Genomic DNA, 12,935 nt, shown 5'->3' with positions numbered 1-12,935 from the left:
CCGTCTAACAACTTAAGAGCATATTCTAGTTTCTAACCATCATTATAATGAGGACAAGCTTGAGATCTGTTCGATAATGATACTATCTGGTCATGCTACAAGATGCTGTAAATCGCTTCTTGTTGAAATGGCCTGAGTCAAGCTGCGGGGTCAGAGTGTTATCAAACCAAGAAAAATGGATTGAACGTCCTAATCAAAGAAACCCCTTCAGTAACTGCCTTAAAACAACCAGAGAGTAATATGGCCCTTTTGACATGTGCTTCATGCGCAAGCCTTAACAACAAGGACAGACAAGGATGCCTTTTCATTTCCCGGTTTTAACAGCCTCCTTGGACTGAGAGGAGAAGGAAGGCATTATCAAAAAGATGAGGTGTAAACAATTCAGTTAATGTTCCTTATTGACAAGAGAGGCAGATAGAAAACATTTATCGGTGTGTTTTCCATTACTGGCGGATCAATGGGGCTGCCATTTCCCTCTCTCAGTTCTATGAGGCTTGAAAAGTCAGGTTACTTCCCAAGATATTCCCTGCTAAAGAAAATAAACTAAATAAAAACAGTATGGAGGATTTGTGGTTTTGCATGTTTTTAATGCATCTTCCATGTTCTGCAATGGTTTTGATCTATGAATTAGAAATACATAACTCTTGCAGTCCACCGGTGGCCTGCGGAGCTGGCAGTAGAGTTGGGCATTCAGAAGGTTGGGGAGGAACATGGGCCAGTTCTGGAGTCTGGGGAAGGCTCGGACAAGGGCTCTGCGTCAGAGGCAGAGAAGGGGTCAGGGCCATCTGGGAGTTATGTGCTGCCTCCAGAGCCTCCAGAGTCAGACATCAGCAAGGCAGAAGAACAGGGGGAGCCTGTTCCCAGTGCGTGCATGCGCAGAGCTGCCAGAAGGCAAGAATAGTTGAGGCAAAAGGGGCAACTTGGGAGTAAGGCTTGGAGATGTTTGGCTCCTCCCATAAGACATATTCTATCTAATAAAATGAAATCTATCTAATAAAATGAAATTCAATGGTGAAAAGAGTAAGGTTCTACATTTAGGCAACAAAAATGGAATGCACAGGTACAGTATAGGTGGTACCTTGCTCAGTAGTAGTAACTGTGAAAGGGATCTTGGAGTCCTAGTGGACAACCATTTAAATTTGAGCCAGCAGTGTGCAGCAGCTGCCAAAAAAGCTAACGCAGTTCTAGGCTGCATCAACAGAGGGATAGAATCAAGATCACGTGAAGTGTTGATGCCGCTTTATAATGCCTTGGTGAGGCCACACTTGGAATACTGCATTCAGTTCTGGTTGCCACGATGTAAAAAAGATGTGGAGACGCTAGAAAGAGTGCAGAGAAGAGCAACAAAGATGATTAGGGGACTGGAGGCTAAAACATATGAAGAACGGTTGCAGGAACTGGGTATGTTTAGCTTAAGAGAAAGAAGGACTAGGGGAGACATGATAGCAGTGTTCCAATATCTCAGGGGTTGCCACAAAGAAGAGGGAGTCAAACTATTTTCCAAGGCACCTGAGGGTAGAACAAGAAGCAATGGGTGGAAACTAATCAAGGAGAGAAGCAACTTAGAACTGAGGAGAAATTTCCTGACAGTTAGAATAATTAATCAGTGGAACAGCTTGCCTCCAGAAGTTGTGAATGCCCCAACACTGGAAGTCTTTAAGAAGATGTTGGATAGCCATTTGCCTGAAATGGTATAGGGTTTCCTGCCTAGGCAGGGGATTGGACTAGAAGACCTCCAAGGTCCCTTCCAACTCTACTATTGTATTATTGTACATAAAGGAAGAGCAAAGACACATGAGCCTTTGCAAGAAGCCACTTTGTTCGTTCTGGTCAGTTTAAACTCTAAAGCTCTGTTTTGACTCTCTGCTCCATATGGCCTTGCAAAGCTAATTGCCAATTAGGCCTTTGGCAGCGTTTCAAGGTGGGTGCTTATCAGCCATATCCCGAAAGACTGTGGCAGACTTCTGCCGGACTCTTTACAAACTATTTGTGACTCATTACGGACTGAATGAACATAATTCACAGCCATTGAAATTTAAAAAGGGTTTTTGGGATTAAGTGTGTGCTTTTTACTGTCTCAGGAAGCCTATGTCAGAACAATAACATCAGTCTCCTTTCATTCTTTTCCAAAGCATTATGTTGTTTTTCATTCTTTTATCGAAAAAATAACAGAATAATGGAAATAAATTGTGTAAAGGAGCTCAGGACAGTGTTTGTGTCAGCAAGATAACCTTGCAAAAAAGTAGACAAATATTGGATGTGAGAGGAGAAGCAAAGCACCATGCTTGAGGATACTGTAAGTCAAACTGAACCAGGAGCTGACGAGAATAATTCAGAGAATATTCCTCAGAGCATCGCTTACACTGGTCTACAAGGAGAAAGTCTCGGAAATGAGAGTAGCTTAATTTTACCAGAATTGGGTCACTAATAAAGGAAAATTAAGTCCTGAGTATTAATTGGCTCCAGTTTCCAAGATACAGCTTCAGGTCAAAATTGCATCAAAATAATTCAAAATTAGGAGGAGGATGCGTGGTTATGCTCCATAGCTTCTCTGCAAAATGTGATCTAGCAGTGAGAATGGTGCCACAGCAATCATTATAAATTTATCTTTTTATTGAGACCAATAACATAACTTTCCATTCATTTATTGGTTTTTTTCATGTAACATTTTCATGCTTTTTGCATGGAAAACTGACAAGCTCGAACATCAGATTAAACGACAAGTTTCCATCTTTATTCAGTATCTAAATTGCGCTTTTCGGCTTTTCTCTTGTGAACTGCAGTTGGATCGTCCCTGGGGAGATTCCAGCAGTAATCAGCAAGCATGGACAAACTCTGTTTCCCTTGGTATCTTTTCTCCATGCCTGCGACATCCTGGTGGAATCTCTGCCCATGCTCATCACTCACTGCCCCACAGTCCAATATAGTCTAAATGCTAGTGTAAGAAGTGAATTTTCAGTGACATGTTTGTAAGGTAAAGGTAAAGGTTCCCTCCTGCACATATGTGCTAGTCGTTCCCGACTCTAGGGGATGATGCTCATCTCCGTTTCAAAGCCAAAGAGCCAGCGCTGTCTGAAGATGTCTCCGTGGTCATGTGGCCAGCATGACAAAAGGCCGAAGATGCACGGAGCGCTGTTACCTTCCCACCAAAGGTGGTTCCTATTTTTCTACTTACATTTTTACGTGCTTTCGAACTGCTGGTTTGGCAGAAGCTGGGACAAGTAATGGGAGCTCACTCGGTTACGCAGCACTAGGGATTCAAACCGCTGAACTGCCGACCTTTCTGATCGACAAGCTCAGCGTCTTAGCCACTGAGCCATCGCGTCCCTAATGTTTGTACTATATATATTAATAATGTACTAACATGTTTGTGCCAAGTGCCTTATAGGACCTAAGCAAATTTTCCACATGTTTTTCATAGTCACCTGCCTTGCTGTTCTCAAAGTGAAGATAAATTTATACACTTCCATGTGGTACCATTTTCATTGTTTTACCATACTTTGTGGAAAGGTTGTGTGGTGTTGTGATCATTACACACACCCCTCTCTTGTAGGCAAACATAACACCTGTGTATAAATCTTTATTGTGAAATATCTTGAAAACTTTAGCTAATCAGTATCTTTATCACCTGTTTTCTAATTCATCTAATCAAAATATGTAAAATTAACACATTATCTCGGAGATTGATCAATTTCCCAAAATGTGTAGATCAGTGTTATGGGAGACCTTGAAGGTCTTCTAGTCCAACCCCCTGCTTAGACAGAAAATCCTACACCACTTCAGGCAAATGGCTATCCAACATCTTCTTAAAAACTTCCAGTGTTGGAGCATTCACAACTTCTGGAGGCAAGTTGTTCCACTGATTAATTGTTCTACCTGGCAGGAAATTTCTCTTTAGTTCTAAGTTGCTTCTCTCCTTGGTTAGTTTCCACCCATTGCTTCTTGTTCTGCTCTTAGGTGCTTTGGAGAATAGTTTGACACCTTCTTCTTTGTGGCAACTCCTGAGATATTGGAACACTGCTATCATGTCTCCCCTGGTCCTTCTTTTCATTCAACTAGACATACCCAGTTCCTGCAGCTGCTCTTCATATGTTTTTTCAGCACTGTTGTAACTTAGACTGGTCACTAAATGAACTGCTGTAAGTTGAGGACCACCTGTACAGTGGTAGCAACCAATCAGAGCTACCCAGGTGTGGAGCTGCAGGCCCCAAATTCAGCTGCTTGCTTAGGGATGATTGTATTCATTGCTTCATCTTGGATGCAGCTTTGGGACTTAATGTTATTTAAAATATTGCCTGTGAATTAATAAAACCATCAATTATTAAAAGCCACCAACACTTCCTGGTGATTGTTTGCTGCAAAGTTAATGTATAAACCCAGAAGGAGTTGTGTGAGCTGAAGTAGAAATGTCTGGGATTTGGGTTCTGTTTATTTCCATTTAGTGCTCTTTTATCAGCATTCACACAAAGTTTTAACCATAAACTTGGAAGAGAGAGAGGGGAGGAGGGAGAGGTTTGCTGGGAAATTATATACAATCCTTAACTTCTCAGTGGTAGTTTGCCGAATAAGCCATAATTGTCTGGATATGCAAACCATAAACCATGGCCTATGAACCATGGTGGCTGGACTCGTAGAGCTCTCTCTGCCACAGACAAGCAGACCCCATTGTGGCTTGTGCAATGTATGAATCAAGTCACCAAGATCCTGCCTGCCTGAGGGGAAAGAATTCTGCCCAAAATCATTGGTTTTCTGCCCATTTTGAATGCGATGCAAGGGGAGAAGATTTTTAAAATGATTAATGCTTCACTGCTGCTATCAGTTGTAAAGCCATAGAGGCTCAGAGATGCAATATCACATTATCCAGATGTTGTTTGTTACAAATAAATCCACACCTTCTGGCTGCCACAGCTGTTGGGTAAAGCCAAGTGAGGGACCAATAAAATCTAAATATTGTGACTTAAATTTGAGTTTATGGTATCAAGAGACCTTTTTTTCTTTTTTGTAGAATTTGAGAACAGGCCTTGAAGTAGGCAGCACTGCTTCAAAGTACAGGTAGCTCATTTAGTGACCCAAAGTTATAATGCCACTGAAAAAAAAGTGACTTATGGCCATCTTTCACACCGACCACCTTTACAATAGCCCCATGGTCAGGTCAAAATTCAGATGCTTGACCACTGATCCATATTTATGATGGTTGCAGTGTCCCAGGGTCACACGATCCCTTTTTGCGACTTTCTGACAAGCAAAGTCAAATGGGAAGCCAGATTCAACGAAAACCATGTTGCTAACTTAACAACAACAGGGATTCGCTTAACAACTGTGGCCAGAAAGGTGGTAGAATGGGGCAAAACTCACTTCACAAATATCTCACTTAGCAACAGAAATGTTGGGCTCAGTTGCGGTTGAAGTCAAGGATTGCCTCTACTTTACAATGCTTGTTCAGCGGCTTTTGATGGCCAAATTAAGTTAGCTTTCATTTAGTATAGTAACTGGCAGTTATTCGCTTTCCGTTCCTTCTTTCCATATTCACTGAGGATGGAGTTGGGAATAAGACCTCCAGGACAAGTCAGCACTGTTCAAAATGCATAACGCAAAAGACTTGATATAGTGTGTGTGTGTGTGTGTGTAAAAAAACTTTTTATCCAATGTGAAACAGTCCAGCATGGATTTCACAGAACTTCTTAGATGACTTAAGTAAGTGTTCTTTCTGAGTATAAACGTGTGGTCTGCCAGTGGAGTCGGACGGTGAGGAGGTTGGGGAGGAACATGGACCAGTCCTGGAGTCTGGGGAAGGCTCGGACAAGGGCTCTGCGTCAGAGGCAGAGAGGAGCCAGGGCTGTCTGGCAGTTCTCAGCTGCCTTTGGAGCTAGACAGCAGTGAGGCAGAGGAACAGCTGGAGCCTGTTCCCAGTGTGCGCATGCGCAGAGTTGCCAGACGAAAGGAACAACTGAGAAATCAGGGCTGACTTGAGAGTAAAGCCACAGGTGGACGGTTTATCTCCCATAGGAAATAAAAGAGGAGTGAAAGGGGAGTGGGATTTTGGAAGAAACAATTTGTTTATTCATTTCAGGAGTGTGAAGATCTGTCTGCAGAGACTCTGTGGCAAGTCTTTCCTTGCACAGCACTGCTGCGTTTTGGACAATATTGACATGGCAGCTTTCCAAGCTAGATAAGGTCTGTGGTCATAACTTCACCTTTGAAAGACTGTTTGCCAGGCCTTGGCTGAATGTGAATGAGAGGAATTCACATTCGTTTAATAAAAGGGGTTTTGTTAGGACCAGGAATCTGCTTCGTGCTTTTTGGGGAAGCCTAGGTCAGAACAAAACTCTAGTGATCTGGATGGAAAACATCTGATACATAGAGCGTTGGAGCCCTAAAACAGATGTGCTAGAATGCAAGCTTCAGCACAAACCACGCACATTGATTAGCAAAACTCACAGCAGTGAACATATTGTTGGTTCCCGATTGTTAGCTAAATTGGTTCAAGTACCAAGGGCCGCCTTTGCTTGCGTGTTTGTGCTATCTGCAGGGAATGTTAGCCAGATGTATCCTAATGCAGAGACTTGATACTCAGATGATCCTCCCTTGAGTCATATGCTGAGTTTATACAACAGATATGGCCAATATGTGATGATTTAAATGTTTGTGGAGATTCGCAATCATCTAGGTCACGGTTGTCCCAAATGTGCTTTTTCAAGAGGCAACTGGACTCTCTGGAAAGTCCAGTTGCCTCTTGAAAAAGCATCTTTGGGACATGAGATGATCTAGATCAGTGTTTCTCAAACTTGGCGACTTTAAGTCCTGTGGACTTCAACTCCCAGAATTCCCCAGCCAGCTGGCTGGGGAATTCTGGGAGTTGAAGTCCACAGGACTTAAAGTCGCCAAGTTTGAGAAACACTGATCTAGATAGTAGCATAATGGTTGCATTCACACAACACACTAGGCTTACCCGGTTTTCATGTTGATAAGTTATTTTTCCCCCCTGCAATTGTGATTTAGTATATTCTACAAAGTTCAGGGCTCGATGTTTTCCGAACCTAGAAGTTGTGTTAACTGAGCCAACCATGGATAAATATGTACAAAACTCAGATACTTGGTTAATTCAGATATCCAAGGATTAGGCTGTTTACATAGACCTGAAAATAGGGTGTCAAATTATAGGAGCGTGCACCATATCCAGAAACAAACACAGACTCATGACTTTAATTGTTTTAAATTATTGTAATTTATTTATTGTTCACCTCCATATTGTATCGTTGTAACCGCTGCTGGTGTACGTCGCCCCGAGTCCCTTGGGGGAGAGGGGGCGACTAAGAAGTCAAAATAATTAATAAATAAATAAATGACAAAACCTTTCTAAACTAAATAGTTTGGAACTGGAGTTATCCCGAAGCTTCATCAGATATTTGCAAGTAAGGGAGCAAGTACTAGGTAGAAAGGAAGGGCTTCTTGAGAATAAGTGAACTGCAGTACTTAAGAGAGGAATAAAAGCTAGCAGCTGGCTAGGGTGGGACTCTAGCAGGTGAAAATAATGACTTATAATTTCTAGCAAGTCTGAATCTTTGGCTTCTGCCTTGAAGAGTTTTCAAGCTTTTGGTAACTGCAGATCTCCAGTTTCCTCCCTAGATTTCACTAAGAACTTCGTTTCGGTTAGTTTGGTTTATCTTATTGTATTTGAGCCTGGAAAGATTAGCAGTTTTAGCAGGTTTCTAATATTTTGTAGTACCACAATACTTAAATTACTCATCTAAGGAAAAGTCAGGAGTGGTGGCAAGACAGTGTTCTCCTAGGTAAGAAAGGTTTTTTTTCTATTTCTGAGGGGTGGTTTTACTACTGGTCTTCAAAAATAACATTGGTTGGGGGAATGGACATGCCAGCTTCCAGGGTTGTTGTAGATTTCAGTCTTGGTGTCAGAAAGTACAGAAACAAGTGTTTGAAAGAGATGGTGATATCTGGTCAGGTGGACATTGAAGTGTTGGAAGAAGTGTTGTCCATCTGGGTTCAGTTCCAAGTGGAGAAAAAGAAACTGGAAACATGGAGGCTGTTTGGAAAGGTGGTTTAATGGTGGACAGGATCACATGGCTTGATCTCCTGAACAGAAAAGAGGAACCACAAGCTTCAAGATGTTGGGTGAAGAAAAAAGAGGCAGAGATGCTGAAAGTCCCTGGTTTTATGCCCTCTCTGGGCTTTGAACCTGAGCTTGTATTCTGATTGGTTGTCAGACTCCCATGGGGCCATGCCAGGGCAACTTTGTAGGCTATGTTTTGAGTCCAAGTTTGGTTCTCCCCAGGTGCCTTGTGGTGAGATGGGTAAAGGGCTAATACTATCATGCTTTAATCCCATCACCCTGGAGCTGAAGGGGGAGATCTTTGTTATGTAGAATAGACTGGCTCGGGCCTTTTAATGGCCCATTGACAAAGGTGGGGGCTATTAAGAGTGAGTCTGTTTCCTGCCTAAAAACATGTTTCTCCATTTCTTATCCAGGGAAATATAACATTCTGCCTTTTCAATATTACCCAAGATATTTCATTTTTCTAGGAGAGGGGTGGGTGCTAACTTCCTACAGAAGAATGCCAATGTTCAAGTTCTTCTAGAACTGTTCCTTAATATTCTTTGACGGTGTCATCCTTTTCTGTCCTATTCCATTTTCTGTGTGTTTGTGTGGACACCAGCCGAGCAGAAAACTAAGTGGTCTTTAATGGTCTTTCATTTATCACAACTCTCTAGTTCCTGCACTTATCCTTCTGAAGTGTGGCAGATTTTTTGCTTAGGGCTATGGCTGTGATGGCTATCCATTTTCATATAAATTGCTCAAAAGTCTGGGAAGCGAATTGTTGTCTATGGAAAAAAAAATTAAATCTCCCCATCTCTCAAATGATCGTGTTCCTGGCTATTTCAGAATTTGTAGTTTCTTATCTTAGGGTCATCTCTCTGCAAGGCTAATTTGAATAAAAATGGGGCAGGAAAGGTACCCCTTCTTTTGAATCCATAAACTGGAGAGTTCCAATAGTTGCATCTCTACCAGAGCAAGAGCTGTATTCATCTGAATCATGAGCTTCTTGTTAAAGGCAAATATTGTTATTGCCATCCAGTTCAAATTTTAACAAATTTAACAGATTAAAAGAGTTGGAAGGGACCTTAGAGGTCATCTAGTCCAACCCCCCTCCCCACTCAAGCAGGAGACCTTACACCACTTCTGACAAATGGCAGTCCAATCTCTCCTTGAAAGTCTCAAGTGATGAAGCTCCCACAGCTTCCGAAGGCAACTTCTGTTCCATGGGTTATAATAATAATAATAATAATAATAATAATAATAATAATAATAATAATAATAATAATAATAATAATAATAATAATAATAATAATTTATTTCTTAGCCGCACCCTCTCCCGAAGGACTCGGGGCGGCGTACAATAAAACATATGAAATAAATATATAGACAAGACATACATATTACAAAAACATATACCACAACATGTACATGTACAAGGAGGAGGTCGGCTAATGAATAAAAACAATAAAATACAATGTTTAGAAACCCCTAAGTAATTAAATGCAATTAAAATACCCAAATAAAAACCCGTCAGGAGCGATATAGTTAGATCAAAGTTGAGCCAGGCCAGCTACTTGGGTTGATTGTTCTCACTGTCAGAAAGTTCCTCCTTATTTCCAGGTTGAATCTCCCCTTGGTCAGTTTCCATCCATTATTCCTTGTCTGGCCTTCAGGTGCTTTGGAAAACAGCTTGACACCCCCCCCCCCCCTGTGGCAGCCCTTCAAATATTGGAAGACTTCTATCATGTCTCCCCTGGTCCTTCTCTTCACTAGAATAGCCATGCCCAGTTCCTGCAACCGTTCTTCATATGTTTTAGTCTCCAGTCCCCTAATCATCCTGGTTGCTCTTCTCTGCATTCTTTCTAGAATCTCAACATTTTTTTACAGTGTGGTGACCAAAACTGGATGCAGTACTCTAGGTATGGTCTTACTAGGTCTTTATAGAGTGGTATTAGTACCTCCCTTGATCTTGACTGTATCCCTCTGTTAATGCAATTTAGGATTGCATTGGCCTTTTCGGCTGCCGCTGCACACTGCTTTAAAATTGAAACAGCTGCTAAATAACTTTCTTTAATGGAGAAAGTTTTTACATGCATGATAAGGGCAATGCTTTAATTGCACAGTTCTCCCCTCCCCTTCACCCCACTCCCTGCAGATACCCCTGAATACCTTCAAAAACATTCGATCCAGTAGAAGAGAATATCTTGAGTTCAGCGTTAAACTAAGGAACCTACATATAGTATACATGTGATTATATGTTATCAAAATGAAAAATAAAAAACTTTATTAAAAAAAGCTATGGAGACTTGGTTGAACCAGCTGCAAGAAAACAAGTTGGATCCCTTTAGAATTTAATCCCTTTAACTTCCAGCACACACAGTTCTACCTTGTGGAAATCTCCATCAATAACATTTCCATCAATAGCCTTCGTTATATGAATTTTGATAAATGCATGTCTTTCATTTCTTGTTAAGCTACAATATGGGCTGTTTTATTCTGACTATCAGGTGGCCAAAAGCTAACAACGTATTTACTTTATAGTTCAATTAGCTGATAACCCAGCATTGCCCAGGTATTTATTTATTCTAATCTTGTATTAGACAGGAAAAGCCCTGATTTCGGCGACAATTAAATTAGTTACAAATGTTTTCCCTGTGCCCCCAGAAACATCAAGGAAAGTGATACCACCTTGTTGTTTTGCTAGCAGATCCGTGATTATTTGGTGTGCTTTTTCCTGATCTTGATTTAGAAGTGGCTTCTTGTCCGTGATATTTGCACTAAGCTGTTTGACGTTGCAGTTCTTTTCTCGTAGGTAATCTGTGTGAAGTACGTCATGTCGGTCTCGTAGCGGTGCAAACTCACCGGGTTGCAGTAATGTTTTATTGATCAGGAACATACATTTGTCCTCAAAAATAATCAAAGCTTTGTTGAAAATGTCTGGACAAATTTAGTTTCTAATGTTGGGTTTTTCCCCCTGGTTAGAGGGAGCCCCCTTGTGGAGTATTGTGAAGCCATTACCATGTACACTCCACTGTGCTGTACAGTAGAAGCCATTTTAAGACACAACAGGCTGTATCTTAACAGAACACACACACCGAGGGGTGTTAGGGGTGTCTTTCCCCCACAGTCTTTTTTTCCAGAGAGTAAGTCATCTGTGTACCAAGTTTGATTGAAATTGCTCGAGGCGTTCCAGAGTTATGCTGGAACATACACACACACACACACACACACACACAGCCATTTATATATAGATGACCCTCAGCAAACCATAATTAAGCACGACCTTGGATGTGGTCAATATCTTAGAGCCTAGCCCACCTCATAAAACTGTTGGGTGTGAAAACTTCCATAATTGAGATTGTTCACATGCACCTTGAGCTGTCAAGTGGGATATAAATGTATTTGTTCCTGAGATTTCTGTACTCCCATATTTCCAAAGGACTCTTGGTGGTCTGCCATTGTCTGCAGTGATCAAAGCACATTATAATAACCTGGATCAATTTAGAAGAGCAACCAAGAAAACCCATAGAAATTACATCAGTGCTGAAGCAGCGAGGCTGGCTAGGGAATTCTGGGAGCTGAAGTCCACACATTTTAAAGTAGCCGAGATTGCGAAACACAATTCTTCATTAGGAGAGTTGGCTAGGAATCCTGGGAGTTGAAGTCCACTCTTGCTAAAGTTCCCAAGGTTGGGGAAAAAACACTGTCGTTGAACTGATCTAGAATTGTTTTTTGTTTCTTCAGCCCTGGCTGTTCTTTTGAGCCAGATCAAAACCAGCCATGCCTACTGCCTCTCTGTCTTCTGAATGCACAGGGCATGAATGAAAACGGTGTAGTAATTATTACTCCGCAGCCTTCTGAAATAAAAAGAATGGGAGGTTGCTATGGGAGCCACAGTGGTGGCAGCAGCAACAATAACAGCTCATTTGTAAAAGGCTTGAAATGTTCCCAAGTACAAATTACCTCTTGTTATAATAAATGGTGTTAGGGATTAAGAGGAAGGGAACATCCCTGGCTGATCAGAGAGCCCAAAACCGTCAGAACGGTTGAGAAGAAGTCAAAGGGGAAGACCCAAATCGTTGAATTGGTTCACGGAAAGAAGCCTAGTCCTCTTCTGCAGGTTCTCCTCAACGTCTTGGACCTGGGACTATATTGGATCTCAGCCACAAAAATCCAAACTGCTTACCAGTGAGGCTCAGGATTTTTGCGGCTTGGATTCAGTAGCTCTCATGGTAGCCATAAGGTGCCATAGGAATGGAAGTACAGAGAGTCCTTGGCTTACAACCATGTTTCTTCAGAGTTTCCATGGTGCACCCTTCACCACTGTAATGAAGTCCCTCCACCATGCTGCTGTTTCTCTCCTCTCTCTATAACTCTTTGGAAGAGTTAAAACATTCTAACACTGGCGACGCCACATCTGAAATCAATTCATTTAAGAGTTTGGCATATTTTGCCTATCTCGGCCTTGTGATGTATAAACTAGTGTTTATAAGTTAGCATTCTATGCAGTGGTGGGATTCAATTTTTTTTTACTACCGGTTCTGTGGGCATGGCTTGGTGGGCGTGGCAGGAGAAGGATACTGTAAAATCTTCATTCCCTCCCCACTCCAGGGGAAGGTTACTGCAAAATCCCCATTCCCTCCCGATCAGCTGGGACTCAGGAGGCAGAGAATAGATGGGGCGGGGCAAGTCAGAGATGATATTTACCGGTTCTCTGAACTACTCAAAATTTCCGCTACCAGTTCTCCAGAACTGATCAGAACCTGCTGAATACCACTTCTGAAACTATGTAAATCTAGCTGTTGTTTGTTCAATAAACCATGGTTTATTGTAGGAGACTGTGGCAGACAAAAATGGAGCTTGTGAGCTTGTTTTCGCTGGC

The 12,935-nt window shown here is 41.8% G+C and overlaps 1 protein-coding gene across 2 annotated transcripts in view; it reads left to right on the top strand.

Annotated features, from left to right (window-relative positions):
• The first annotated feature begins 7,526 nt into the window (after window positions 1–7,526).
• The window catches only part of LDLRAP1 (low density lipoprotein receptor adaptor protein 1), a 632,547-nt gene continuing 627,138 nt past the window's right edge, over window positions 7,527–12,935 (top strand). The window contains exons 1-2 of one of the 2 annotated variants that reach the window (XM_081961998.1): window positions 7,527–7,585; window positions 7,618–7,649. The gene's annotated coding sequence lies outside the window, so the exon portion shown is untranslated. The other variant, XM_081961997.1, reaches the window with a different exon arrangement.

The sequence above is a fragment of the Natrix helvetica genome (genome assembly GCF_964273705.1).
Source record: "Natrix helvetica genome assembly, chromosome: 9".
Classification (NCBI taxonomy): Eukaryota; Metazoa; Chordata; class Lepidosauria; order Squamata; family Natricidae; genus Natrix; species Natrix helvetica.
This window is presented reverse-complemented; position numbering and strand designations above follow the sequence as displayed.